The following is a 9,734-nucleotide window of genomic DNA, read 5'->3' on the forward strand; positions in this document are numbered from 1 at the left end:
TGAATTTTACACTTTAAAAGGCTGCGTTTTATGGTGTGTGACTTATAACTCGATAAAGGTGTTATAAAAGAAACTTCTATTAGGCAAGGACTGTTAGTAACTCCATTTTATAGATTAGAAAATGTAGGCAGTTGCCTAAAAGTCAAATTGATACTGAGTAATGAGGCCAGGATTTGAGTCCAGGTAATCTGACTCCAGGTCTTTCATCCTAAACTTGGCTTTATTCCTGCTTTAATAAGGCAAATAAGGGATATATTATTGCTCTAATGGAGTCATGGTTCTTTTGCGACTAGGATACGTTTGGTGAATGATACTTAACGATGTAAAATCAACTGCCTTATCTGACATGGCCTGAATTAGTTGATTCCTCTTGCACTCCTATAGTTAAATCAGCTTAGAAAGAAATGCATCTTTTAAGGTTACAAGAGTAACACTTCTTTAGGTGATACCATCTCTTCCTCAAGCTGGCATATGTATATAGACACAGCCTAAAAAGTGTTTTGTTACACATTAAAAACACCTGTATGATTAAATATACAGAGCTAGATATATAAAGTGAATTTTTTGTGCTTTATAGTTGAAGAATGGATTTTGCTGATCCATGAATGATTTGATATCATTTGCTCGTGACTGAATAGAATTGGCCGTTTGTCGAAATTTGCACTCCACACAGATTAGCTAATTGGAGAGATTTCTTTGTACCACTTCTATTATCTTTCTATTTCTCATGCTCTTTTCCAAAGAATCACCTCATACATCCTTATTTCTCTCTGATATTACAAATGAAGGCTTTTTCATAAGCTGGGGTTGCGGCACTCTCAGCTCTCCAGAGCACAGAGAGGGACCAGGAAGGATGTAAAACAAAAAGTCTTTAAGTGTTTTTGCATTGATATTCTTGCAAAGGACTAAAAGCCCTTTCCAGAGCCTTACTCTGATGTAATAAGTTTGGTTATTTGGTTTTCTAGTGCACATAAAATCAGAATCAGCAAGTTAGAAGTTTTAGGGAGACTGGCAGGGGGACAAATATTGATCAGTGGGAAGGGACAAACTAATAAAGTAGAAATTCTAGCAGAGGCCGTAAATCCTGCCAATAATGTCATAGTTGCTAAGTGCCCCTACATCCTAAGTCAAGTGCAAGACCTCCTATCAGGCCTTGCTAGGTGACTGTGAAACAAGTTCATTCAGCAGCAGCCCAGCATCCTTATAGAGAGCATCTAAGATTTGAGGAGGGCAGGACCTTGAGAGAGAGGATTTCTTGGGAGAGGGATGTCGCTGCCTATGCTTCTCCCTACCCAGTGCAGGAGGAAAGGGAGAGGCCTCTATTTCACCTTCAGCCAAATGAGAGAGGCTCCAGAGCTTGCTATTTATCTCTTGAAGTAGAGACTTTAATATCTATGATGATGGAAATATTTCTCGGTCATTATGGTGACCACTAGCCACGTGTGTCCATTGAGCACTTGAAATATGGCTAGGGTAGGTGAGGAACTCAGTTTTAATTCTGTTTAGGTTTTGTAAATCTATATACTAAATTCAAATAGCCATATATGGCTATGGAATACTTTATTGGGCAGCACTGTATCATTGTACAGTAATACAGTAGTAATTGTATTACTATTGTAGCAACAGTAGTAGCTAATACATATTGATAATTTGCTAGGTACCAAATACTGCACTAAGCACTTTCTAGTATCTTTAAGATCCTCCCTGTAGCCACTTGATTTTATCCATCTTGATTTTATTCAGGAGAAATCCAAAGCATAGAGAGGTTATGTAAGGGACAGATTTAGAGTAGAACCTAGAGGATTTGATTCTAGACCCTTTGGTTTTAATCACTGCACTCTTTTTTGTGGACATGCCTCTTTAATTTTACCCCCCCCCCCCCCCGTTATTCATACTTTTATTAATGAGTCACAGTAGCAAAGATCATCTCTGGAGACTTCATTTATACCTTTATACCATATCTTCTTTTAGTTATATACACTTCTAATCTTTCTCAACCACTTTGGTATATATACATGTTTTGTTTTGTTTTTATACAGCACCTCTGAGACAGGATAATTCCATTTGTCTTATTTTCTAATAATCTTTGTTGAATAGTAAGTGGAGTCTTCAATGATGAAAAGATTTTTATCCTTGAGATATATGTTTGGGAGGTCCCTAAGCACCCTCATATATCTGATATTCAGAAACCTGAGAACACATTATCGCCTCTACCTTGGAAAAACCTCATTTGGTGCATAATGAGAGTGAAGCTCAGGGGCTTTGTGACATGGTTTTCTATGCAGAAGGTGCTTTCCTCTTTTTTTTTTTTTTTAAATTTTATTTATTTATTTATGGCTGTGTTGGGTCTTCGTTTCTGTGCGAGGGCTTTCTCCAGTTGCGGCGAGCGGGGGCCACTCTTCATCGCGGTGTGCAGGCCTCTCACTGTTGCGGCCTCTCCCGTTGCGGAGCACAGGCTCCAGAGTGCAGGCTCAGTAGTTGTGGCTCATGGGCCTAGCCGCTCCGCGGCATGTGGAGTCTTCCCAGACCGGGGCACGAACCCGTGTCCCCTGCATTTGCAGGCGGATTCTTTTTTTTTTTTTTTTTTTTTCTGTACGTGGGCCTCTCACTGTTGTGGCCTCCCCCGTTGCGGAGCACAGGCTCCGGACGTGCAGGCTCTGCAGCCATGGCTCACGGGCCCAGCCGCTCCGCGGCATGTGGGATCCTCCCGGACCGGGGCTCGAACCCGCGTCCCCTGCATCGGCAGGCGGACTCTCAACCACTGCGCCTCCAGGGAAGCCCTGCAGGCGGATTCTTAACCACTGCGCCACCAGGGAAGCCCGGTGCTTTCTTCTTTGATTCATGAGTAAACTGTGGAGTTCACTTGTATTTTTTATTTTCCAAATGGGATAATTATATAAGAAGAAAGATTTGTGCTTTAATATTTATATTCTAGGTGCATCGGAAGCCTCTACTGATTCTATATAAACAGGAGTACCCAATGACTGGAGAATGAATATTCATGGACAGTCTCTGACAAAATCTTATAGAATGGTAGCCATTCACCAGCAAAAATGAGTATGTACCATGTGCAAGGCTCTGTACGCACGTCATCTTTTTAATACTCTCTACTTAAATATCATTAGCCCACTTACAGGTGAGGAAACTGAGGTGCAGAAAAATAAAGTCGTTTATGCAGGGTCATACTGGAACCATACTGGACTCATGTAGAGTCCTCGCTAAACCTGGGTTAATTTGATTCTAAAACTGTCTGCAGGAAGAGTAGCATGTTTGAGCAGTACATTCCAACTCTGGCTGCACACTGGCACACCTTCTGCAGGGAACTTTAAAAGATCCCAGTGCTGGGCTTCCCTGGTGGCGCAGTGGTTGAGAGTCCGCCTGCCGATGCGGGGGACACGGGTTCGTGTCCCGGTCTGGGAGGATCCCACATGCCGCGGAGCGGCTGGGCCCGTGAGCCATGGCTGCTGAGCCTGCGTGTCCGGTGCCTGTGCTCCGCAATGGGAGAGGCCACAACAGTGAGAGGCCCGAGTACTGCAAAAAAAAAAAAAAAAAAAAAAAAAAAAATCCCAGTGCCCAGGCTATACTCCAGAGCAATTAAATCAGAATCTTCCAAGGGGTAGGACCTAGACATCATTACAGTGTAAAGTTCTTCATGTGATTCCAACACGCATCTGAGGAGGTTAGCCATGCTGAAAGCCATGCGGCTGCTTCCTATGTGCTTCCTATCAGCCGGGGTTGCAATGCCCTTTAAAATTCAATGGTGTGTGGATAGATAGACCTGCTGCATTTTTGTAAGGTGTTTGTAAATTTTTTGGAAAAAATAATAAGAACAGTTGGTATCGGATTTTCAGATCACAAAACTGAATCTAATTTCTGTTTTGAGCCTCACCCGCGTTCTCTTTGGCATAAGGAAATATGAGTCACTTCTAGGTAATCAAGTCGTATCAGTCAAATCAGGACTTAAATTTGGTCAATTTAAGACTTGAAATCAGTCATTTCAACGTTCTCACTCACCCCTTCTTTCTCTCCCAGATTCTGGTGGGCTGGCACAGCCTCGGCATGAGAGATGAAGCAGGAAGTATCTGGCCTGTGGCCATCCTCTATCCTCCATCAGTGTAAGCTGGGGTTTAGCCACCTGATCTTTGGGTGTTGGCCTCTAATCCTGTGCATGGCTACCATCTTTGGGGCTCCATGCTGTATTTGTAAATGTTGATCAACATTTGTTGATGTTCTCTCTCATCAAGACTGTAGGATCCTATCAGTCTGCCAGTCCCTCTTGTCCCCTTCTGAGCTTTTTGAGACATTGGAAATGCCACGTGTTCTCTCCCACAGGGGGAGTCAGTCTGTATCCAGCTCACAAGGGCTGCTTGTGTGAATCTTTTCCCGTCTTGTGTTCAGTAGCATTCCCTTCGTAGCTTGAAATTAGCCTTGGGAAGTCTTTACACCATTTGAAAACTCTCTGTATTAGTTTCCTATTGATTCTGTAACAAAGTACAACAAGTGAAGTGGTGTAAAACAACACAAATGTATTCTTTTTTCTGACATTATCTCTCTCTCTCCTGGATAATCCAGGATCATCATCTCCAGGTCCTTGAATTAATCACATCTGCAATGTTCCTTTTGCCATCTAAGGTAACATTTTCAAAGGTTCTGGGGATTAGGGCATCACCTTTGGAGGGCTATCATTCTGTCTACCAACCCCTAAAATCAGAGATTTTTATTTTAAAGAGAGCTAGTTGGTAACTATTTATCAGCACACACAATCCCTATGACCCTTTGAGGGCTTATGGGGAAAGGCCCTAATCCTTCTCATGGTAGACATGCTGCACTACCATGTTGACATCAATGCTCCCATACCTTCTGCTGTATAGGGACATTTGTAAGGTTTCTGCCTCTGGAAAGTGGGCCATAACTACGATCTCATTCCCAAGCTTCTCTGGGCGTCCTATCGAACCCAGGCTGGAGGCTGCCAGGTGCAGTAACGCCACCCTGTTGCTTAAGCTGTCACTTCTCTCTAGTTTTCCCTCCTTCTTTAGCCATTGAAATTTACCTTGTTTTGGAAGGGAAAACCTGCTTTTATGTTATTATACATTCATCTTAAGCCATGCTTATCAAACAAACTTTTTACATCTTCTAGGTCTTAGTTCCTAATAGCTAAAGGCAAGCTTTTAGAATTCAACAAACCTTTTCTCTCTCACAAAGCCAGCTTCTCACAAATCAAAAACACCTTTCTTTTAAGATTCCACTTATTTCCAAGTTTCAAAGCCCTATTTTGAACCTCAAAGCCAATAAATGCTGTTTTGCCATCCCTCTAAAGCAATGACAGCCACTGAATAAAGAATGGGTGGAGGGTCTCCAGGCAACTAGAATATAATACGACAGTTTTTATCTTTCGACATGGCTAACAATGTGGTAAGACATGTATCAAAATGCCAAGCAGGTGGACCAGATAACACATGCTGTTGAAGTTTAGAGGATGGACAGGTTGGTGGGGGATGCCTGGTCAAAGGTACCTTGATGGTATGGGAAGGACTGAGCTTGGCCAGGGTGGATGGTTTGGGTTCAAGCAGGAAAAGAATCAGAGGGTCAGGAAGGGGCAGGTGTGCACAAGGGACCAGGAGTCCTTCATCTGTCTGCTGGGGGCATTTATGTGGGAGAGTACCAGGGAAATGGAATAGCTGAGGCTTTGAATGGCAGGCTGAAGATTAGGACCACGTTTCTAGTCCCGGGGCAGTGGCTCCATGGACATGCTGCGAGCTGTTGATCACCTGAGTGGAGGGGTGTGGCTACAGCTTATCCTTCGAAACCCAAAGCCCATCCGAGCTCTACAGCAGCGCATGGCATCTTGGTAGAGCACCCTTGACATGTCACCGAGCCTTTGTCCATACATCACAGACACCTCCCAAAGCAATCCTGGGAAGCATCTTGCTACTGCCTCCACCACATGCGGGAAAAACAGACCTTAGCATATCTTGAAATTCTCTTATAAGCAGTTTACATTTGGTGTTCGCTACTTAGTTATTGGCTCAGTTTGGGGGAGGACAGAGAATGTATGTATGAGCACGTGTGTGTGGTATGTGCGTGTGTGAGATGTATGTACGTGTGGTATGCATGTATACACAAGGTGGGGCATGTGTGTGTATATGTGATGTGTGCTGTGCTTGTGTGATGTATATATGTGTGTGGGGGGATGTATGTGTGTATGGTGTGGTACGTTCCCTCTGTATGTGCCCACGATGCATGGAGTGTGTGGGGTAGGTGCATGTGTATACAGAGTGTGTGTATGTGGCATGTGGTGAGTGTGTGGTGTGTGAGACTTGTGGGGTACGTGTGCCTGGGGAGCGGGCTGTGTGTGTGTGTTGTGTGACTGTGGGTGAGATACGTGTGTGTTGGGAGTGGTCTGCACCTAGTATAAGCATGGATGATGTGTGGTGCATATGTGTGGTCTGTGGTTTGGGGAGTGTGTGTGTGTGCGTGTGTGTGTGCGCGCACACATGTGGACTTGTGCTGTGGTATTTAAGAGCCCAGCTCTGGAGCCAGACTGCCTGAATTAATGACTGGCTCCACCACATGGGCGAATGACTTAACTGCTTTGTGCTGTCATTTCCTGATCTCTAGAAAGAGGGTAGTAAGAGTGCCTGCCTCCAAGTGATGTTGTGAGTTGCCACACACAAGACATTGACACAGCGCCAAGCACATAGATGACCCTCAATAAATATTAGCTGCTGTTTCGTCCCCTCACAGATCCTCAGGTTTTCAGGTGCAGTTTAGAGGTCTCTCTGCCTTTTCTGCTGGTGGATGGTCCTTTGGAAGCAGCAAGCAGTCACAGTTTGTTATAGAACCGTTAGGTCCAAGCTAACAGAGAGGATTTTTCTTCTTCACGTCCTCGCTGACCTTCAGCATCACTGCTCATCTTTGAACTCACTGTAGATTCTGACAACACACAAAATCCTGCGCTGCTTGGTTTTTCAGAAACCTGTCTGGGCTGATGAAGAATAGAGGCAGCCCTCCACCACGCTCAACTAGGAAGAAAAGAAAAACAAGTATGTTACAAGGACACAGGGTGGGTGGCTGTCAGATATTAACCACAACTACGACCTCCACGGCTCCTTAAAAGGAGCGTGTGTTCGGTAAGATGCAATATGTTTGCTGCTCATGGAACTTGTATTCTGAAGAGAAAAATGCCCGTGAAAACTCCTCTAGAATGAGTGGTGATGCCTCTGGCTGATGGTTCAAAGACTGACATTTCTGTGGGGGCAGTAAGGAGCCAGGGGGTGAGGAAAAGTCATTTTCCCTCATTTTTATCGGATCCAGAGTGGTTTCTAGGGCATGGGCAAAGAGAGTCCACCTGGAGGGCACTGTACAAATATCAGGACCATCTTGTCCAGACTAGCAATTAGAGAGGAGGAAATGAATCATAATTTAATTGAAAAAGTAAGTCCATCAAATTTGTGTTACTGGACAAATGCATGAAGAAGTATATATAATATATGTGTGTGTATCTCCTGATTATCATAGTCACCTCTAGTCCTCCTCTATCCCCTAACCAGCTTTATTTTGTTAACTCCCTTCCCCTCTAGACTATAAGGTTGACAGGGACAGAAATTTCGCTTCTGTTGCTCATGGCTATAGCTCCAGTTACTGGAACAGTCCAGGCACATTGCAGGTACTTTGTACTTAGGTGTTGAGTAAATAAATGAAAAAAAAAGAAAGAAAACCACTTAACTGTCCAGTGAGAGGGTTTGGTAAATACAATAAGCCACCTCTATTGAGCGGAAAACAATGGAACCACTGAAAGTGATAAGGCAGATTTAAATCCTTATTTATTAACCTGGAAATACAAACATTTTCTATTTAGTGGAAATAATTAGGGTGCAGAACAGTTTATGTGTATGTGTCTTTTGTATGTATGTGTTTATAGTTATGTGTCTGTATGTATTTTTTTTAAACATCTTTATTGGGGTATAATTGCTTTACAATGGTGTGTTAGTTTCTGCTTTATAACAAAGTGAATCAGTTATACATATACATATGTTCCCATATCTCTTCCCTCTTTTTTTTGAAAAATTTTATTCTGTTTATTTATTTATTCTTGGCGCCTGGACAGGGACATGAACCCTGGGCCCTCAGATTAAAAGTCTGATGCTCTCCCAGCTGAGCTACCCAGGCATCTCTTCCCTCTTGCGTCTCCCTCCTTCCCACCCCCACAATCCCACCCCTCCAGGCGGTCACAAAGCACCGAGCTGATCTCCCTGTGCTATGCGGCTGCTTCCAACTAGCTATCTACCTTACGTTTGGTAGTGTATATATGTCCATGCCTCTCTCTCGCTTCGTCACAGCTCACCCTTCCCCCTCCCCATATCCTCAAGTCCATTCTCTAGTAGGTCTGTGTCTTTATTCCTGTCTTACCCCTAGGTTCTTCATGACATTTTTTTTTCTTAAATTCCATATATATGTGTTAGCATACGGTATTTGCCTTTCTCTTTCTGACTTACTTCACTCTGTATGACAGACTCTGAGTCTATCCACCTCATTACAAATAGATCAATTTCGTTTCTTTTTATGGCTGAGTAATATTCCATTGTATACATGTGCACATCTTCTATATCCATTCATCTGATGACGGGCACTTAGGTTGTTTCCATCTCCGGGCTATTGTAAATAGAGCTGCAATGAACATTTTGGTACATGACTCTTTTTGAATTTTGGTTTTCTCAGGGTATATGCCCAGTAGTGGGATTTCTGGGTCATATGGTAATTCTATTTGTAGTTTTTTAAGGAACCTCCATACTGTTCTCCATAGTGGCTGTACCAATTCACATTCTCACCAGCAGTGCAAGAGTGTTCCCTTTTCTCCACACCCTCTCCAGCATTTATTGTTTCTAGATTTTTGGATGATGGCCATTCTGACTGGTGTGAGGTGATATCTCATTGTAGTTTTTTTTTTATATTTTATTTTATTTAACATCTTTATTGGGGTATAATTGCTTTACAATGGTGTGTTAGTTTCTGCTTTATAACAAAGTGAATCAGTTATACATATACATATGTTCCCATATGTCTTCCCTCTTGCGTCTCCCTCCCTCCCACCCTCCCTATCCCACCCCTCCAGGCTGTCACAAAGCACTGAGCCAATATCCCTGTGCCATGCGGCTGCTTCCCACTAGCTATCTACCTTAATACGTTTGTTAGTGTGTATATGTCCATGACTCTCTCTCGCCCTATCACAGCTCACCCTTCCCCCTCCCCATAACCTCAAGTCCGTTCTCTAGTAGGTCCGTGTCTTTATTCCTGCCTTACCCCTAGGTTCTTCATGACATTTTTTTTTTCTTAAATTCCATATATATGTGTTAGCATACGGTATTTGTCTTTTTCTTTCTGACTTACTTCACTCTGTATAACAGACTCTAGGTCTATCCACCTCATTACAAATAGCTCAATTTCGTTTCTTTTTATGGCTGAGTAATATTCCATTGTATATATGTGCCACATCTTCTTTATCCATTCATCCGATGATGGGCACTTAGGTTGTTTCCATCTCCAGGCCACTGTAAATAGAGCTGCAATGAACATTTTGGTACATGACTCTTTTTCAATTATGGTTTTCTCAGGGTATATGCCCAGTAGTGGGATTGCTGGTAGTTCTATTTGTAGTTTTTTAAGGAACCTCCATACTGTTCTCCATAGTGGCTGTCCCAATTCACGTTCCCACCAGCAGTGCAAGAGTGTTCCCT

At 43.1% G+C, this 9,734-nt stretch overlaps 1 non-coding gene across 1 annotated transcript; it reads right to left on the minus strand.

Annotated features, from left to right (window-relative positions):
- Window positions 1–8,096: 8,096 nt before the first annotated feature.
- On the minus strand, window positions 8,097–8,169 carry TRNAK-UUU (transfer RNA lysine (anticodon UUU)). The gene has a single exon. It is a non-coding gene; the product is annotated as a tRNA-Lys (tRNA).
- Between the last annotated feature and the right edge of the window lie 1,565 nt (window positions 8,170–9,734).

This window comes from Tursiops truncatus, chromosome 8 (assembly GCF_011762595.2).
Source record: "Tursiops truncatus isolate mTurTru1 chromosome 8, mTurTru1.mat.Y, whole genome shotgun sequence".
NCBI lineage: Eukaryota > Metazoa > Chordata > Mammalia > Artiodactyla > Delphinidae > Tursiops > Tursiops truncatus.